We start from the raw sequence: 19309 nt of genomic DNA, 5'->3' as shown, positions 1-19309 counted from the left end.
CTGGAACACTGTGCAGAATATTTCAGAAACAGGGGTGCCTGGGTGGCGCAGTCGTTAAGCATCTGCCTTCGGGTCAGGGCGTGATCCCAGTGTTCTGGGATCGAGCCCCACATCAGGCTCCTCCACTAGGCCTGCTTCTTCCTCTCCCACTCCCCCTGCATGTGTTCTCTCTCTCGCTGGCTGGCTGTCTCTGTCAAATAAATAAATAAAGTCTTAAAAAAAAAAAAAGAATATTTCAGAAACAAAGTTTTCATCTAAACTGGGTTGATACCCTAAAATGACCAGTCAAAAGAGAGCCACAAATAAAGATGGGTGAAAATGCATATGATTCTGAGGTGTAATAAACACAAAAGTCATGATTAAGAAGTGATACTGAAGGTTTGATCAAGTCCAAAGACCAGACCCAGATCACTAAGCATTTAAAAAAGCCAAACGCACAGGTACCCTCCAGGTCATGGCTTTACTAAACCATGAGAGAAACTGCAGTTGTAAACACAGGCTGAAAACACAATGGAAAATCTGAAAACTGCTTGACAGAAAAACTGGGCATCATTTTTAATCTGTAATGTCTCATGGATAGAGAAGCACATTTTTATCTCTTTAGAGTCTCATTTTGTGTTTAATACCTGGGCTACGGATCTTATTAATATACTGCTAACTAGTAAAGTAAGTCTTAGCTATAGTAGTTCACACTAATTTTTTTGGTATGTGTTTGGACTCCTAGTTTGGATGTCTAGTTCAAACTTACTCCATTTAAGGTGCTTTTAACATGATTTGGTATATGTGGCATCCTCAACCATTTCCTTTTACTTCAAAAGTGTTGTCATCGTAGACTGTGACGTTAATAGTAATAAATAAAAAAGGAAAAATAAATTAAAAGGAAGTCCAAAACACTCGACTGAAACTTAACTTTCTAATATAAATTGAAAGGTTTAACAAAAAAAAAGTCTTGGCCCTTTAAAAACAGACCAAAAGACAAAATGATGCACTAATATTTAAATAAAAGCCAAATGAGGCCTAGAAGCCTGATTTTTAAAATCCACTCTAGTGCTTGGACCCAATTAGTTTCACAAGCTCAAAGACAATTAGGAGAAACACTGTAACAGCAAGAAACTCCCCCTATATTTCAACATCCAGCTCCTGTGTTGGAATTCGCCAGCTTTTCAGGTTACTTACTCCAGTACTACTGTATGCCATAGCTGTTAAACGATTAGCACAGAAAAACTTGAATGATAGAGATTTAGATCTACTGGACTTTTCCAGCCAGTAGACCACATCTGCTTTAAGGACACGGGCTATTCTACATTCATCTTTATATCCTCAAAGTTTAAGTCAGCATCAACACACCCACAGGCACTTGATCCATGAACACTGAATTAAACTGATATTCGGTTTGGATACCTGAATCTCACCAACACTTAACCAAATTACTTAATATGTAAAATGTTCTTTGAACATGACTTAGGAAAGCAAGTAGAAAGAAAGGTGTCAAATGCCATAAAACAAACCTACCTGAATGAGAACAGTATAGAAGTAGCTGATGGGGGAAAGGAGGGTGAAAAACAAGAAATGGAAGCCCAACCCCTTTGATAAAGTATCATTCCGCTAAAACAATTCAAGAGAACATTCTTAGTAAAACTATCATCCACAGGGGTGCCTGGGTGGCTCAGTCAGTTAAGCATCTGCCTTTGGCTCAGGTCATGATCTCAGGGTCCTGGGACCAAGGCCCACATCTCAGTGGGAGCCTGCTTCTCCTTCTCCTCCCCGCTTGTTCTCTCTTTCACTATCTCTGTCACTATCTGTCTCTCTCTCAAATAAATAAATAAAATCTTTATTAAAAAAAAAAAGATTATCATCCACAAAAATTACCTTGACAAAATAAGTTTCATGGATCAGGGAAAAAGAAAAGCCATTAAAAAACAACAAAGAGGGGCGCCTGGGTGGCACAGCGGTTAAGCTTCTGCCTTCCGCTCAGGGCGTGATCCCGGTGTTCTGGGATCGAGCCCCACATCAGGCTCCTCTGCTATGAGCCTGCTTCTTCCTCTCCCACTCCCCCTGCGTGTGTTCCCTCTCTCGCTGGCTGTCTCTATCTGTCAAATAAATAAAATCTTAAAAAAAAAAATAAATAAATAAAAGAATGACAAACTCTGTATCTTTTATATGTGAATTAGGCTCTGGTTTTGCTGAATTTGCAAAGATGAAAGAATTTAATTTCAGATGAATAGGGTTCTTAGTATAAAAAAAAGCAACAAGTCACTTTGTATTTCCTAAATGATTTGCTACTTGTATACAAATGTGTAATTTATAAAATCTCTTAATCACAGTAGAACTAACTTTCTTAGGTAAAAATAAATCAAAACTACCCATAAGTCACTTCAAGAAATGATAACTTTTGACTAATCCTGTATCTAATTCATGTTTGATCATCAGATACTCTGAATTGAAGTCCATGAATCTGCTTAATTTTTCTACTCATATTGAACATATTTTCAAAGCAATTGTCAGAAAACTGTTTTATAACCCTATCCATGTTATACTGGTAAATTCCTTTAGTAAAATATATTCACCAATTAAGTATTAAGAAGTATCAGAAGGAACCCTCATACACTGTTGGTGGGCATGTAAATGGGTGCAGCCACTGTAGAAAACAGTATAAAGGTTCCTCAAAAAAATTAAAAATAGAAATACCATATGATCCAGTAATTCCACTATTGGGTATTTACCTAAAGAAAATGAAAACACTACTTCAAAGATATATGCACCCCTAAGTTTACCGAAGCATTATTTACAATAGTCAAGACAGGGAAGCAACCCAAGCGTCCTGTTAGATGATGGAATAAAGAAGATGTCACACACACCACCACCACCACCACCACCACCACCACCGAATACTGGCCGTGAAAAAGAATGAGCTCTTGTCATTTGTAGCAATACAAATGAACCTAAAAGGTATTATGCTAAGTGAAATAAGTCAGAGAAAGAGAAATAACATATGATTTTACTTACATGTGGAATTTAAAAAACAAAAGAACAAATGAAAAATCAGACTCTTAAATACAGAGAACAACCTGGCGGTTGCCAGATGAGAGGGGAATGGGAAAAGGGGTTAAATAGGTAAAGGAGATAACAGGTAAAAACCTGCAGTTATAAGATAAGTAAGTCATCAAGATGAAAAGTACAGCATAGGAAATACAGTCAATAATACTGTAATAACATTGTACAGTGACATATGGTGACTACACTTACTGTGATGAGCACTGAGTAATGCATAGAATTGTCGAATCACTATGTTGTACATCTGAAACTATTACAACATATGTCAACTATACTTCAAAAACAAAAAAAAGTAAGAAAGTATCTACATACAGGTATATATTGTCTATAAAGTTGCTTTAAAAAAAAAAACAGAATAAAAACATCATAGAATATTCAGCCTGAAAAACTCAACTCTTTGGGGCTTCTGGGTGGCTCAGTAGGTTAAGTATCTGCCTTCAGCTCAGGTCACGATCCCAGCGTCCTGGGATGAAGCCCCTTACTGGGCTCCCCACTCAGCAGGGAGTCTGCATCTCCCTCTGCCCCTCCACCTGCTTGTGCGCTCTTTCATACTCTCTCTCTCAAATAAATAAAATCTTAAAAAAAAAAAAAAGAAAGAAAAAAAACTTAACTCCTCATGAAAGAACGAAGGATTTCTACTGATGCACCAGAGGAATTAATAAACAGTAAAAACAAAAACTGTTGTTATTAGACATTTCTATAGCAGATACACCAACTAGAAAGAAAGTTTACTAAATGTCAATTTATAACCTAAGTTTGGGGCTGGTTTAGTCTTTGACTGTAACCTTGCTGATGAGAATCGACAACAGGCCCCAGTTCAGAGACTTTCTCGTCTACCTCCCTTAAGATTGATAGAAAGTAGTGTTCCAACCCTACCACTTCAAAATGAAGATTTCTCTTTCGGGAGAAAGAAAAATTGGGAGGAATTCTTGGCTGAAAGCTGCCCCACACTTTTCAGTTCTAACCCCTTGCAATGTGGCCCTAAAGGCAGGTAAATAACAGAAAAAGCCCAGGAGACTGGGGCACTACAGACAGGCCTCCTGAGCCTGGCACAGTCTCTTGCTACCCGTGTGACCTCAGACAAGTGACTTAACCTGACACTTAAGTCTTTCGTCACTAAAACAGAGTTACCTCTCAACAGAAAGTTGTTGTGAAAAAGAAAGTAGTAAAAATCGCACTTACGCTTCCTAAGGATGCCCTCAGCCCAAAATTATCTTTCCCCTTCCACCCAAAGTAAAACAGTATGTGGGAAACGCTTCTAAAATCTGCTTTCAACTTTCCCTTATATATAAACGAACCTGTGCGGTCATCCTACCACCCTAAAACACAAAACTGACTGGAGAAGGAGTTTACTCTGCCTCACACAGCCTTGTGAAAGGCTCCTCGTACTCCCTCCCTAACTGACACTTACATGGAGGGAACTGTGTAAGTCTCAAACTCGTATGTTAACAACTGTATTACATGGCTAGTGATAATTACGAAAATAACTCAAAATTATAAAACTTTAAAATCAAATAATGGCAAAAAAGAAAAAATTCAATTCCATACTGATTCTCAAATATTTGTAGGCTATATCACAGATCGCAAATGAGTGAATACAATAAAAAGCTGAGAGAAAAAAATAGACAAACAGACCTCAGGGAGGACAGAAAAAAGGGAGAGAAGAGTCCACTATCTCGAAAGCTAAGCAGGGTTGGGCTTGGTTAGTACTTGGATGGGAGAAAGGAAGAGAAGGGAGAGGAGAGAAGAAAGGTAGGAAAGAGAAGGGAGAGGGGACCAGAAAGAAAAATATATATAACTTCAGTAACTCAAAAGATAATCGGACTTTGACAGCTAGATGTAGAGAAGTAATTTCTCATTTTGTTCCATGCTCTCCCACATTCCCTTTGCAGTCAATGAGAACTCTAAACTTGGCTGAGTTTTGAGAGGTGCACCAACAGCTGAAAAACAACTCAGCATTTTTTAAGATTAGAAGAATCAGCATTGTTAATAAGACTCCCTCTGAATTACTCAATCTGTGGCTTTCCTACACCAAAGTATATAGTTGTATCAGTAAGTAATTAAAGAAGAAAAACTTTCTTTAGCCATTAACTATTTCAGTCTATACCAAATGAAGACTAATTTAAGTCTTACCATGACAACAGACCAGCTATAGCTAGTGTGTCATATGTACTTGTCCTCACATCACACTTTACATTGTTCTATAATGGTTTTATAGGAAATTAAAAGTATGGCTCCTGGCTGGCTCATCTGGTAGAGCATGTGACTCTTGATCTTGGGGTTGTGAATTCAAGCCCCATGTTGGGCATAAAGATTACTTAAAAAAAAAAAAAAAGAGCATTTCATAATCATTGAAAATAAAGGTATCTACAACCTCTATGAAACAATACAACCCAAAAACATTCTCACCTTAAACTAAATTCGCAGAAAACACTTTCGTTTTTACTTTTCTGATAGAAAGAAAGGTGCAAATGTCAATATAATAAAGAAAATGTAAGCCCTTCATGAAACTCTCCTAACAGTAAACCATAATGAAAGTATGCTTAATTTTGTTCACCATTATATGAGAAACATCCAACATGGTAGAAGTTTCAAATACAGATTTCAATGTATATGTTTGTTTAATAAACTAACCACCGGGGTGCCTGGGTGGCTCAGTCAGTTAAGCATCTGCCTTTAGCTCAGATCAAGATGAGGGGGTCCTGGGAAGGCTTCCTGCTCAGTGGGGAGTCTGCTCCTCCCTCTCCCTCTGCCCTCACCTGGCTCATGCACTCTCTCTCTCACTCCCTCTCTCAAATAAATAAAATCTTTAAAAAATAAAAATAAAAATAACTAACAACTACAACAAAAACAAAAAAGGAATAAAAATGTCAAAATGGCATAGGAGGTTCAAGTAACAGGGGTGGGGTGAGGTGGGGTGGGGTGGGGTGGGGTGTGTGTATGCGTGTTTAATCCTTCCTTACCTAGGAACCTTCCCTGCTCAACTTAGGAGGTACAGATGCTAGCTACCATTTTGCTTACCTGACTTTATTAACCTCTGATGCCTTCCATCCTTGTAACTGGAGCCACAGGGCTTCAAAGGACAGTTTGACCGAGTTAATACATAATGTTAAGATATCTTGTTAGGGTATCTTCCATGATTCACCAGCTTGCAATGAACTCAACATATTCAGATGATCAGTGATCAAAATCAGCAAAAGGATACTCACTGAGTTAAATGGGCAGGAATACCAGACAATTTCACTGTGTGGACTAAGAAAGTTAATACAACAGGATCACAGTCCCTTATCTGAAACCCTTAGGTCCAGGTATGCTTCAGATTTTTGTGAGTCTTAAAGGTCAGATGGAGCATACAGCATCTATTACGTAACATTCCTCGCTAGATCTAGGATAGCACCTCATAGCCAAATATATTACTATCTCTACAGCAAAATATGTGAATATTCTTTCTAAGTGGGCTTTAAAACTACTTTAAACAAGCCCATGACAGTTTGGGTCAGGTTCTGCCACTAAATAAGCTTTGATGCCAGACTTTAGGAGGAAAAAAAAAAAACTTAGTTTTTCAGAGATTTTTTTAGATAAAGGGTTAGGAATGTATATCCAATATCACTACACATCAAAGTATAAAGACATTTTCAAAATATATAGAGCCTATTAATTTATTAGAGACGAAAAAGTAAGGTAAATTAAAATTTAGCTGAGTAAAAAAAGATGCTCCTGGCAAATATAACCTTAAAAATTAGGAAACCCAGGGTGCCTGAGTGGCTCAGTCGGTTAAGCGCCTGCCTTCAGCTCAGGTCATGATCTCAGGGTCCTGGGAGAGCCCCACGTCCAGACCTAGGTCTGGCTTCCTGCTCAGCAGGAAGTCTGCTTCTCCCTCTCCCTCTTACCCTCCCCCCAGCTCCTGCGCGCTAGATTGCATGTGCACATGCTCTCTAATACATAAAATCTTTTAAAAAAGAAAAAAATTAGGAAACACAAGTTACCTAATTTTAATTCATTCAAATAAATTAAATAAATGTTGAGACTACTTAAAAATAAATGTCTACGTTAGAGGCAATGAGTATTCGAGTAAGATAGGAATGTCTGAGAACCCTGATAGTCTTTTGTACTTCCTTTGCATTTGACCACATGTTGCATTTTCCCTAGCTTTTGATTTTCACATTGTTTGAGATTTCAGGGATTTGCTGTACTTCCCATTCATCTTCTCCTTAGCTTGCCCCTCTTTTTTATTTAAGTGGCTATTTATTCTGTGCAATGTAATTTGTTACGCACTCCGGATGTAACGCTTCTCAATCTTCATGCCTTGATACAAGGGTAAGTTTTAATTGGTTGTGAGGAATGCCCAAATAATTAGTTACGAACAAAGTACCACAGTTTATAAAGAATTTTACACGTTTGTATATGGGTGTATTCAAAATTTTCATTACGATAGAATCACTCTCACTTATATTCTGATACATTTTCTTGATAGGGAAAGAAGTGGCTTTATCACACTGTGAACTACCTATAATCCCACCCCATAATTTATCTGTGTCTATAACCAGGGAAATTATAACACCCTCTGCGTAAACATCAGTCGCATGTGTCTTAGCAGAAGAAAATTTGAGAACTGATGCTCTAAGACATTCCAAGATGGACCAAAGTCACGGGAGAGAATGCCCAGTGCCAACAACTAACCACTTTGAAATATGAAAACAGCTATTCTTCTGTCCTGTGCTTTTTAAAGTACGAAATCATTCCCCAAATCCAAAGGGGCACCATACTTAACTATGACATCCCTCAGTTATTTGTCACTTTTATCCTTTTATCTCTTATGCTGGTTGTTCTATTTCCTTCGTTGTAATAAAGTGCTTACCTAACACCTCATATCCAGTTAAAAATCCAGTGTTTCAGGATAGCAGGGTTGAGAATTATAGTCGGCCCCTGAACAACATGGGACTGTGCCAGTCCCCTTACACATGGATATTTACAGTACTACACTAAAATGTATTTCCCCAATAACATTTTCTTTTCTCTAGCTTACTTTATTGTAATATAGTTTATAATACATATAGCACACAAAATATGTGACTATTCATATTATCAGTAAGACTTCCAGTCAACAGTAGATTATTAGTAGTTAAGTTCTTAGGGAGTCAGAATTTCTATGCAGATTTTCGATTGCATGGGTGGGTGGAGTTGGCACCCCAATCCCTGTGTTCTTCAAGGGCTAGCTGTACTTTAGAGGAAACAAAAAATAAAAGGCACAGACTGGCAGAGCATGCAACTCTTGATCTTGGGGTCTTGAGTTCGAGCCCCACGATGGGGGTAGAGTTTACTTTAAAAAAAAAAAGAGAGATGTTTAAAAAAAATTAAAAGGCACAGCTTCGAAAAACTTCAAACATAGCGGGACTTGGGATGAGGTAAGACAGAACTATAAGAACATACATATGGAGTGCTGACTGTGGATAAGGGTCATTACAGACATCACTCTCTTGTGTAGTTCTCATTCTGTTGCATGGTAAATATTAATACGCCTTTTTGCACATAACGAAGGAAGTTTATTTTGAAGTGACATGCTTAAAGTCCCTCAGTCAATAAGCCAGAGGGGCAACAGCAGTGGAATCCAGGGATCTTCAGCTTCAAAGCCTCTGTTCCTTGTACTACACCTGCTACTCTCAACAGAGGGTGACAAGGGCTCTTGTCATACTGAGGTATTGCCAACATGCTGACTAAAATACAGCCACAGAATGTTGAAGCTGGAAGAGACCTTGTCCAAGAACTTGAACCCCACATTCAGCGCAAGACTCCTATTCACTATTCAGCCATCTGTCCCCTACACCAGAGTTTCTCAAAGTGTGTCAGAGTACCTGGCATCTACTTCAGAACTACTGAAGCGCTATTTAAAACGCAGATTCCTGGGCCCCACCTCAGTCACACTGAATCAGCTTATCTGGACATGGGACCTGGAGACCTCCACTTTCCTTTTTTTTTTAGGATTTTATTTTTAAGCAATCGCAACACCCAACGTGGGGCTCCAACCTACAACCCTGAGATCAAGAGTCGCACGCTGCACCTACTGAGCCGGCCTGGCACCCCCGGGGGTCTCCATTTCTAACAAGTCCTCCATGTTGGTGTTTCAAACTATAAGTCCTAAGACCAATTTAGCGAATTACACTGTTTTCTTAATAAGACAGTTTGAAACACATTAGATTTATAAAGATCAGACAGGAACAGAAAATACCAGAGGGCATTACTCTTAGTACTGTTTTAGCAAAACTTTTGTTTCAGTTTTTATATATGGATTGGGATATAAAAGGCATTTCTTATCATACATTTCAGTCAAAAACATTTAATACAGCTGCTTTAAACAATTTTTATCCTCATTCTTATTTCTCCTTTGAAATCAGTTATCGATGTTTTATGTAATTATTCCCCTTACAAAAAACCCAACATTCAATGTCCATTTTCGGATCTCAGTTATTCCATTCCAGGAACTTCTGTTTTATCCCCTGATCTCTTCACCTGAGCACCATGTTTAACTATTGGTTTAATTACTCAATCAATACTTTACAGTATTTATTTTTCTAAGATTTCAGGAAATCCAACTCATTCTTATTTTTTACTTTGTACTTTATACAACCTCCTCACGAGCTGTAGTTATTTCACTATCCAGATCCTTGATCTGACTCACATAACTTATTAAGTTTATATTTTGGTAGGTATGTCAATGCTTCACGGTCTATATTCAAACCTTTAAGTCTTTCATTCCCTTAGTCTTTCATCTTCTCTGTATTTATATCTACTTTTAGATAGAATTCATTATTGGCTTGCCTGCTTTTGCATTTCCATTGTGTAACTGGAACTTATTCCAGTTCTCATCTCATCTTTTTCTTTGAAAGAAAAAAAAAAAAAAACGAAAACAATCCCCATTAATACATGAGGATTTTCTGCATGTATCTTTACAGTTTTAAAATGATGTCTTGGCATTTCAAGAATCTGTAATTGCCTTCTAAGGGATGAAATGAACATACATGAATGTTGAGAGAACTCAAAAAGTGCTTTCCTCAGGTATAACTTAATATATAGAAATCTCTATAATTCGACACAGTCTGTGATGACTGCCCTTGAGGTAGTACGAACCCACTGACTGAATTACAGTCACAGAATCTTCTAGCTGGAAGACCTCATTCAATCTTTAGCCTTAGTCCTTACTACCTTCGGAGCAGTAAGTATAGCCTGAGGACCACCTGTATCCAATTTACCTGGGGCATGTGATAAAAACCAAGCAGTGAAATTACAATGTTTTTATAATTCAGGTTTGTTTTCATTTCATAGTGAGAGGAAGGAAGTTGACTAAAAATATAAAGAAGATACCACTCAGACCTATTTTAAAAGGTGCCCTCAGTGGTGAAATGTTAAAAAATGAGGTGGACTTCAAACTATAAGTTCAAGAAAAGTGTCTCTTTCTTAAAGCACTGCTTAAGATTAAGTCTTAAAACACAGGTATCCCACACTGGTGGTGACGCAATATGCCACAATTAATTGCCTAAATTTAGTAACTTAGAACATTTATATATCACAATTTTAAACATTTCTGCACTTTCATAAGACACTAATAATTTCAAGGATTTCCTTTAGGAGAGCATAAATAGCCAGGCTATTTTCAAAAAGGCTTTTTTTTTTTTGGTACGGTTGAACTGTGAAGTCTTTATTACTTCTATTAAAGATTTCTAATATAAAAGTAGTTGATATTCCTGGTAAGATACAGTTAAAAATATGGCCCTTTCTTTACCTGTGCTCTATGAAATGTGGGAAAACGTATAGTTTTAATATTTTGCCTGATAATAAATCATTTTACTGAAAAATATCACTTTATACTTTAGTTGCTAAGTCACATTTTCATGAATTGTGCCACATTATGAGACTGTTCCTTCTTTATTTTTACATACAAAAGGCCTTACCAATTACACAGTTACTTACAGCATAAGCAAACCATGACTACGTGTTCATCCTAACTTCCACTCAAAGCTGTGTTCTCAATTCAAGGTCTAAACAAATCTCTGTTTCAATGGATTAAGTATAAAGATCAGATCTATAAGGTCAAAGGTGGCCTACACTTTTCAAGTTGTAGAGCAGAGCTAAGTGTATGTTTAAGCCAGAGCTACCTCACAAACTCCTAAACCCAGGACTTTTTTAAGTTAGATACAAAGATCAAGATGAATTTAAAAAAAAAAAAAAAGGAAGGTGTCAAAATTGCAAATTTTTGTAAATATCGAAGTCTCTAGCGGAAGATTCTTTCTAAACTGGCCACAGTACCTCCAAAAAATGTAGCACTAAGTAAGAAACAACATACACGAACCTCCTCTTTTCAACAGCTAGCATTAAATGTGAAATGCAAATTAAGACTTCGGTTTCAGAACTTAATAGAGATATGCAGAATAATAAAATGGGAAGTTTGGAAACTCTTGGCAATATAGAAGCAAAACCTCTATCTAAATTCTTATTTTGATAATTAAGCTTCAAATCAAATAAATATGTTTTAGATGCAAATAACTGGTAATTCATTGTCAGGGTGACTTCTTTTAGATCACTACTACAAGTTGTACACTACAAAAACTACTCTGACTTCAAAGACCAAGACTGTTCTTGAAAATATTGTTTTAATGAACCAGTTGTTTGATATCTCAAAGAAATGCAAGAGCTCATCAGATCGCTTTTATTCTGGAAATTACTGATTCCCATTTTAAATTGTGAATTGGTCAAATATATTTCCATGGGGAAAGAACTAACATTAAAAGTTTGCTCTAGTGAACAAAATAATGTGCCTCACATGTATAAATGTGCTGTTCTTTAGTAAATCAGGAATGCATTTTGAATACTCTTGCCATATGTTCAAAAATGAAAAACTTCTCTTGCAAACAAGCTTTAAAAAAATATCAAAGACACCGAAATCCACGTATTTTGTCGTACACTAAATTCATCTTACAGAACCCTCTCATTCTGACTGTTCCAATCAGACTGTTACGTATTTGACATATTAAGAGGTTCTCTTAACTATCTAAAATAATGTGATATTTACATTCCATGAAAGATGTTGGACACAGAACTTAAAATCACCTAAGTAAGGTTCTCAGCAATGTCCAAGTATGTTTTGCTACTATATGGAAACTACCAGAAAGGCCTGGTCCTCAATTCCTCTCAATACTAAGACAACCTTTTAGTAACATATATAATATCCCAGCAAGTCAGCAACAAAACAGGTAAGATCTCTTTCCTTTTTCTTTTATGGGAAACTGAGTTCAAGTCTGTTTTCATTCACAAAATACAAACTCCATCTTCACTACGGTAATATTCTCGAGTACCACAACTGATTTACACATTTAGTACAAGTAGTTTTCTTAATTTATCAGCAACTTGGAATATCTAAGGTGTTGCTTACAATGGAGGGGGGCAAATTGCAAGCTGGTTTTTTGCAGTTTGGGCTCACCCTGCTGCTTTCAAAAGTTCTATCAACTCTCACCTAGACCGTTACTTCTCAAAAACTAACTTTCCAGGCACTTGCTGTCCCACATGTTATTTCACCAATTTTTCCATTTGGGGGCATACATGTGACAAAGGCACTTAAGGGATTTCACAGTCGCTGTTTATTGCATATGCCAGCTCTTAAAATATACCCAATTTCTTCAAATACATAAATTTGAAGGAAATTATGATTAACTTGGAAATAGTCATTTGCCTTTTATATCAAGCTGGTCCACTAAATACTAGATTTACTACACACTGTCTAGTCCACTGCTCCCCACCACAAAAATAACTGTCACAAACAGCACAAGTTACCCAAGACAGAGCACCTAGGAAAGAGTAAGCAAATGTCAGTCACTATAATTAGAGAGGCATTCTGCACAATGCTTCCTTGGGTTTTTAATAATTCTCTCCACTCACAGGCTATAATCTTTCTACAGTATTAGCCAGTATTAAATTTCTTAGGCCTTCAACTCTGTAAAATTTCATTATCAATTAAAATGACTATTTGAAATAACTTTTCAAATGACACTTGGCAGATAAATGTGAAATAAACATTTAAACTACCTTAAAATAATAATAATAGCAACTGAATTCTAAATACTAAGAATCATAAATTGACTTCTGTGGGAAACTCAGTAAGACAAGATTTCCGGGGTGTTGTAACCCCAATAAGCCATCTTCTTATGTGAACAGTAAGGACCCTTAGGCCATTACTAATAGCCATCCAGCTTCCCTGTAGGAAGAGTTTGCATACTTACCCAGGAAAGCAAATGGAAAGTACACAGGGAGGAAGATGAACTGCGGCAAAGCCTTTGTCATATGATAGTGACCTATAAAGTATCAAATAAAGGTACATCAGTAGGGTAGAGCTTTATACAATAGAGTCCCAACTCCTGCAACACCTATGAAGGTAGGTCCCCAAAACCCAGGAATCCAGCTCCCCACCAACCCCTCCCCTCGCTCTACCTCCCACCCCTACGCGAAAACTGTGAAGCAATAAAAGCAAAGAAGCTCCCTGTATTCAGAGAGCAGAGGCTGAGTAGCCCAGCTGGCATTCCAGGGTGTCTCCAGCACCCTCACTCCCTACTCCCCATATGTACAAAGCTGAAAGTTGATCCTTTTCTGCAAACCCAAAACCCACACCGCGATCATTCATCAACTTGCACCAAGTGATCGCCGCCCCCAGGTCAAATACACCAGAAACCAATCATAGCAATCGATAGGCAGCCCGAGCCTCCACGGTGCCCAGGATCCGGCCGGAGGTAGAACGGCGACGGCAGCGGGTCCAGGTAGCGCAGCCCTCAGCCTTGCAGACCTGGGGCGGCCACAGCCGTCGCCCAAACGCCCGGCCCCAGTCACAATCCCCAGATTGGAGATCGGAACCGAGCCCGGAAACACATTCGCCAGAGCCCACGGCGGCAAGTGCAGGGCCACCAGGTCTCCGAGGTCGGGGTGGGGGGAGCTAGGAAACCGAGAGGAGGAGGGAGCGAGGGATCCCACCCCGCCTTTGTTGCTGGTCACCATCAAGTTTGCATCTTAGTACAAAATGTCGATCTTAAAGGCTGACAAGACAGAGGCAGAGGCACAGGGAGAAAGAGAAAGGGAATAGAGTCCATCTTGCTTTGGGGAAGAGGGGGGAGAGAAAAATGAAGTACAAATCCCACACTCCGGGCGTAAAAGTCTGCTAAACACCTTTCCATAACGGAGGAGCAACGAGTGGGGTGTCCCCGTCCCCGTGCCCGCTCGAACTGGCGGCGGTCTGGGCAGAAAACGCCTCCCTCTCCTCCTCTTCCTCCTCCTTCCCCTCCTCCTCCTCCTCCTCCTCCTCCCTCTCCTCCTCCTCCCGCGGGCCCCGGCGAAGATCCCGCCGCCACCGCCGCTGCCTCCGCTGCCCCCCGGGGAGGCACCGCCGCCCGGCCCGGCGCTGCCATTCTGAGCCTGGACCGCGCGGCGCGCGTGGGGCCCGGCGCGGGGTGGCCGCGCGGGGACGTCCGTGCTGGGGACCCCCGCGCCCCCTCGCCGCGGGCTGGCTACAAAAGTCGCGCGAGCAGAGGTGGCGGCGGCGCGCAGGAGAGGGGGCGCGCGTGGGGCCCCCACGCCGCGAGTGGGCAACCCCAGGGGATGGCGAAGAAACCCCCTCCCCGCGTGGGTAAAGTACCCCAGTCTCCGGCAGCCCGGCGTCGGCGGCCTGGAGACGAGAACTGGACGTGTCATTAGCAGGACAGGCAATGGTTTCAAAGCCCCAGGCCAATGACCATTAGCAGTGGCAAAGCTCGCTCCGTCCCCATCCCCCACAACCTCCACCCACCTTCCCCTTCGTACCGCCCCCACCTCCACCCCACCTCGCGAAAACTTTTCAACAAGATCCACCTGGACTAATTTGTCCTCAGTTAAAATATTGACTAGACCCTACACACCGGGAGGGAAGGGGAATGCACGCTTTATTTTCCTTTCTACAGAAAGGAAAGCAAAAAATAGCTTCTCTCTCCGTCTCTCCCTCTCCCCCCCCCCTCTGTCGTACATGTTGTGTCTTAGCTTTTTGCATCGTTTCGTTTTACCTTCCTCATTTAGCAGAAATGATCGCGGATATTTCACACATAAACGTGTTCCAGATTGTTGGATTTAGGGTCCTTGTGAATTACAGGACTCGGGTTCGGTCTCAGTTACGTTAAGTTTCATACAATACCAAGAAATTAAAAAATAATAATAAATTTCTGAGGGTGAGCGAGCGAGACGAGGTGGAGGAGGAAAAGAAACCTCGAGTCTGATTTCTGTAATTTACTAGCGACCCGGATCGCAGCAAATAACAGTGTAACACGAGTGTGGCTTAAGAGGGCTGGGGAGCTCTTTCTAGAGGCATCGACCCCATCCCCGGATAAAGGATCTGCAAGTTTTCTGTCATCGCGACCATGCAATGCCATAACTTACCTTCAGAAATAAGACTTTAAACAGCCAAGGCCTTCCTCCTCCCCTCCACCACCACCCCCAGCCTCGCTCTCTCCACCTTAAACTTATTGACACAACATAATCCCACATTCAAGCAAAATCCTGACACAGCCTCCCTCCTCCTCTTCCCCTCCTCTCTTCCCTCCCGTTCTCTCGTTCTCTCCTCTCTCCCTCTCCCCCCCCCCACCGCTTTCCCTCCCTCTTCTCTCTCCCTCGCCCTCTTTCCCCTCTCCCCCTATTCTTCCTCCTGGCTACTCTGGCACTAAAACAGCACTTTCTCTACTCGCCGCGCATTTGGTTAGGGTGGGGGGTGAGAGGGCACCGATCTGCGGGGCCGGAACACCCAAATCCCAACTCTCCAGATGAACGAGCAACTGGGCTGCTGTTCCCGGTCACCGACGCACACGAAACGTTCAATAAATCCACCGAGGGCTGGCTCCTCGTACCTTCCTCCCCTGCCCCAGCTCCCCAGGCCCCACCTCCCCGGCAGCCGAGACCAGGCTGGGATCCACGTACTTTCGCCGAGATGAAGTTTGGGGCTCCCCGGGCGGCCACGAGCCGCCCGCCAGCGTGAGGGCTGGCTCTGTTGTTGTTTTCCTCGGGCTGCTCCTGCCCGCGCCCCGGCTCCCGTGCCCCTCTCGGGCGGCGCTGCCTGTGTGCCGAGAGGTGCTGGTTGCATACGCAGCCTGGCACCGGCTGGCCTACTACTCCCCAGCCCGGCCCCCAGCCTCCCGCCCGCAGGGCACTGCCTCCGCGCCCCCCGCCCCCCGCCGGCGCGGCCGCCGCGACCCTCGCCCCCGACCTCTCCCTAGCCAAAGTTTTGGCGGAGGGGGAAAGTGCCCGGGGAGCGGAGCGGCCAGCGGCGGCTCGGGACGCGCGAGGTTCCCTCCGTCTTCCTCAAGTCCACCCTACCGGCTGCCGCCGCCGCCGCTGCTCCAGCCGCGGAGTCCTTGGGGCTGCAGCCCGGCGGCTCGCAAGTGAGTAGGAAAACAGAAAGTGCGGGGAGAGCGCCCGGGAAGGGCTGGGGATGGGGGGCGCTTACCTCGCGGGCTCGCCGGGCGTGAGGGCGTGTGTGTGGCTCGCCCTCAGCGGCCAGTCAGGGTTCCTCTATGGGAAAGTGGAGAGGAGCTCGCGGAGCCGCTCTGCCTCCGCTTCACTGTACACTGCTCCACATACAGTACATGCAACCCGGAGAGACTGAAAACACTCATTTTATATAAGGCAGCCTGCCATTGGCCCGCGGCCTGACAGACAGACCGCGCGGCCAAACAGAAAGCCCGTTACACCCAAACACACGCACACATACACACATTTTACAGAGACACACAAAGATCATCACATTTTCTATTTTCTAATGTTCGGGACCTGTAGACAGTAGGAGAGGACAGGTAGAGAGGCCCAGCAGAGTGGGGTAAGGAGGAAAAACCCTGTCTGCACCAAGTTGCCAGGCTTGAAACTGGTGTCCTTTTGACTTGGGAGGGTTATAGTAATAAACTACAACTCCACTGGATATGGAAGTGAGGGTTTTTTTTTTTTTTTATCGCTGCCGTGTGGTGCCCCATGGAAGAGGCGTGCATTGTGTTATGATTTTACAGCCTGACCTGGCTAACAAGTGACCAAGGAAGGCTTTTAGCAGCTTGGATTTCTTTTGTCAATGGTTTAGCTATCACATAGGCCAAAATAGTGCAAGATAAGTTTATTAGGGCTATAATGCATTGAGGTTCTTCACGCCTCGTTCGTAGGTAAATTAAGAAAAATCAATACAACAATACACAGAAACAAAGATAAACGTTTTGCTGAAGTAACCTATCTACTTTTAGCTGGTCAGAGGACCGCAAATCACCTGCGTGGGCATACAAATGGTGCTATGAGGTAGAGTAAGTCGTGGAAGATTGGCTATTGACAATTTCCCTTAAAAATAGATCTTTTGAGTCAATATATGTAATATTTATATTTTGCATATCATGTATGGTATTTACGTATTTCACAACATATGTGAACATCACATGTTGGGTGACTTTTGGAGATGGTGAATGCGAAGGCTGTTCTTTCTGATTTTTTTTTTTCTATGATGCATCTTTGGCAGCTTATATTTGGCAGTCCTATATAAACAAGTCAACAGACTGCTGGGGAGGAAAAACCGAAGCTAGAAGTTAAGAGGAGTAAATTCTAGACTCCATGCTTAAACTAGCTGAACAATCTTGAGCAACTAACTTATCCTCTTTAATGCTCAGATTTGGTGTGGGGTTATTTATTTATTTTTTTTTTGTAAGGTTAAAATAAGAAACTTCCCCCAGTTTTCCTTCATTAAATGTTTACTCAGCATCTACTATGTGCCAGAGGTTATCATAGACCCTAGACGTTTCCTTAAGGTTTCGTCTGAATTTAAGAGTCTGTGAATTATTCTTAAACACAAACATTTTGAAGATTAAAAAAACACTATGATTTTATGGCCTAGATGCATAGCTTTAAAACTTAAAGGGAAACTGAAGAGAATTTATTTCAAATCCCTTTTATTTCCTTTATGCCACCTTAAGGTTTTTCTCTCACATCCATAAAGTTATCGAATGTGTATATGTGTGTGTGTGTAAGAGTGGCAAATAAAAACAGATACAGAGAAAACTTAAGCTTATGAAGTTTAGAAAACAAATAGTGGTATTTAGAAATGTGATATTTCATTTATTTCTTACAGGAAAATAACTTTTAAAAAAGAAAAAGTATATAAAATCACAGCATTTTAAACTGACAATATTTAAAGTTATATTAATGACACTTTGCATTTATTTAAAAGATGGAACAAAGTGTTCTTTATCCACGTTACGCTGCAATGAGGTAGATGCTAAATATTATTATCTCTGTTTTACCCATCAGAGAAATGAGAAAAGGACAAATTATATATACTCCTCGGTATTACATAGAATAGCAATGATGAAGGAACTTAAACCTAGGACTCTTAATACCCAACATGGGTTTTGAGTAACTTGACAGTCCTTCCTTCCAAATGACAAACTTCAGGCATAAGAGGCGAATGGAGGAAAGATCAGAAAAACTTTCTCATGATTTCACTGTGCTCTTTTCTGAAGAGGAAAAAAAAAATCAACATGAGTTGCTATACTTAATTGCTGATTTAAGTGTTGTGATTTTTTGCTGGTATATTTATGTTATAAAAAATGTAAAAGACCAGCCTACCCCTAACCCCCAACCCCAGCCATAGGAAAACATCCTTTATTTCTTTATGGTTGCAAAGTTGTTTTTGTTTTTGTTTTGCTGAATTATGGTTAGCTTAGCAGAATTATTTAGAGATACACTTTTCAGACTTTTAGATCACACATTGCTATCAGTAAAATGTTCAAACATATATACTCAATATGTATGTATGTATATTTATGTTTATGGGATTTTAAAAAGTATTTATTTATTTTAGAGAGAACACTTGGGGGGGTGGGGGGAAGGGCCAGAGGGAGAGGGAGAGAGAATCTTAAGCAGACTCCCTTCTGGGCATGGGGCGCAACATGGGGCTTGATCCAAGGACCCTGAGAGCATGACCTGAGCCAAAACTAAGAGCTGGGCGCTTAACTGATTGCACCAGCCAGGTGCCCCTATGTATGTGTTTTTAAAGTGCACCGCTTTGTGGATATAATATTTATTATTACAAAGTATATACTCACAAAAACAAAATGAAAAGGCATGAAGTAAAAATAAAATTAAGTAAGAGTTTTATTATTTTCTTCCCACACTCCTGTGGTATAGTCTTAGTACATTCCCCAAGGGTTTGCATTCAAGTTTGGAGACCTCTGAT

General features: G+C 41.0%; 1 protein-coding gene across 10 annotated transcripts in view; it reads right to left on the bottom strand.

The window, feature by feature from the left end:
- The window catches only part of BBX (BBX high mobility group box domain containing), a 265993-nt gene extending 249290 nt beyond the window's left edge, over positions 1-16703 (bottom strand). For 8 of the 10 annotated variants that reach the window (XM_040621187.1, XM_040621192.1, XM_040621196.1 and 5 more), the window contains exons 1-2: positions 16553-16703; positions 13323-13394 (exon numbers count right to left, since the gene is read on the bottom strand). The gene's annotated coding sequence lies outside the window, so the exon portion shown is untranslated. Of the gene's footprint in view, positions 1-13322; positions 13395-15832; positions 15854-16026; positions 16175-16552 lie in introns of those variants that run through there. The other 2 variants (XM_040621188.1, XM_040621189.1) reach the window with 2 other exon arrangements.
- Between the last annotated feature and the right edge of the window lie 2606 nt (positions 16704-19309).

The sequence above is a fragment of the Ursus maritimus genome, unplaced genomic scaffold (assembly GCF_017311325.1).
Source record: "Ursus maritimus isolate PB19 unplaced genomic scaffold, ASM1731132v1 scaffold_4, whole genome shotgun sequence".
Taxonomy (NCBI): Eukaryota; Metazoa; Chordata; class Mammalia; order Carnivora; family Ursidae; genus Ursus; species Ursus maritimus.
The sequence above is the reverse complement of the archived record's forward strand: the minus strand, read 5'-3'. Positions and strand labels throughout refer to the sequence as shown.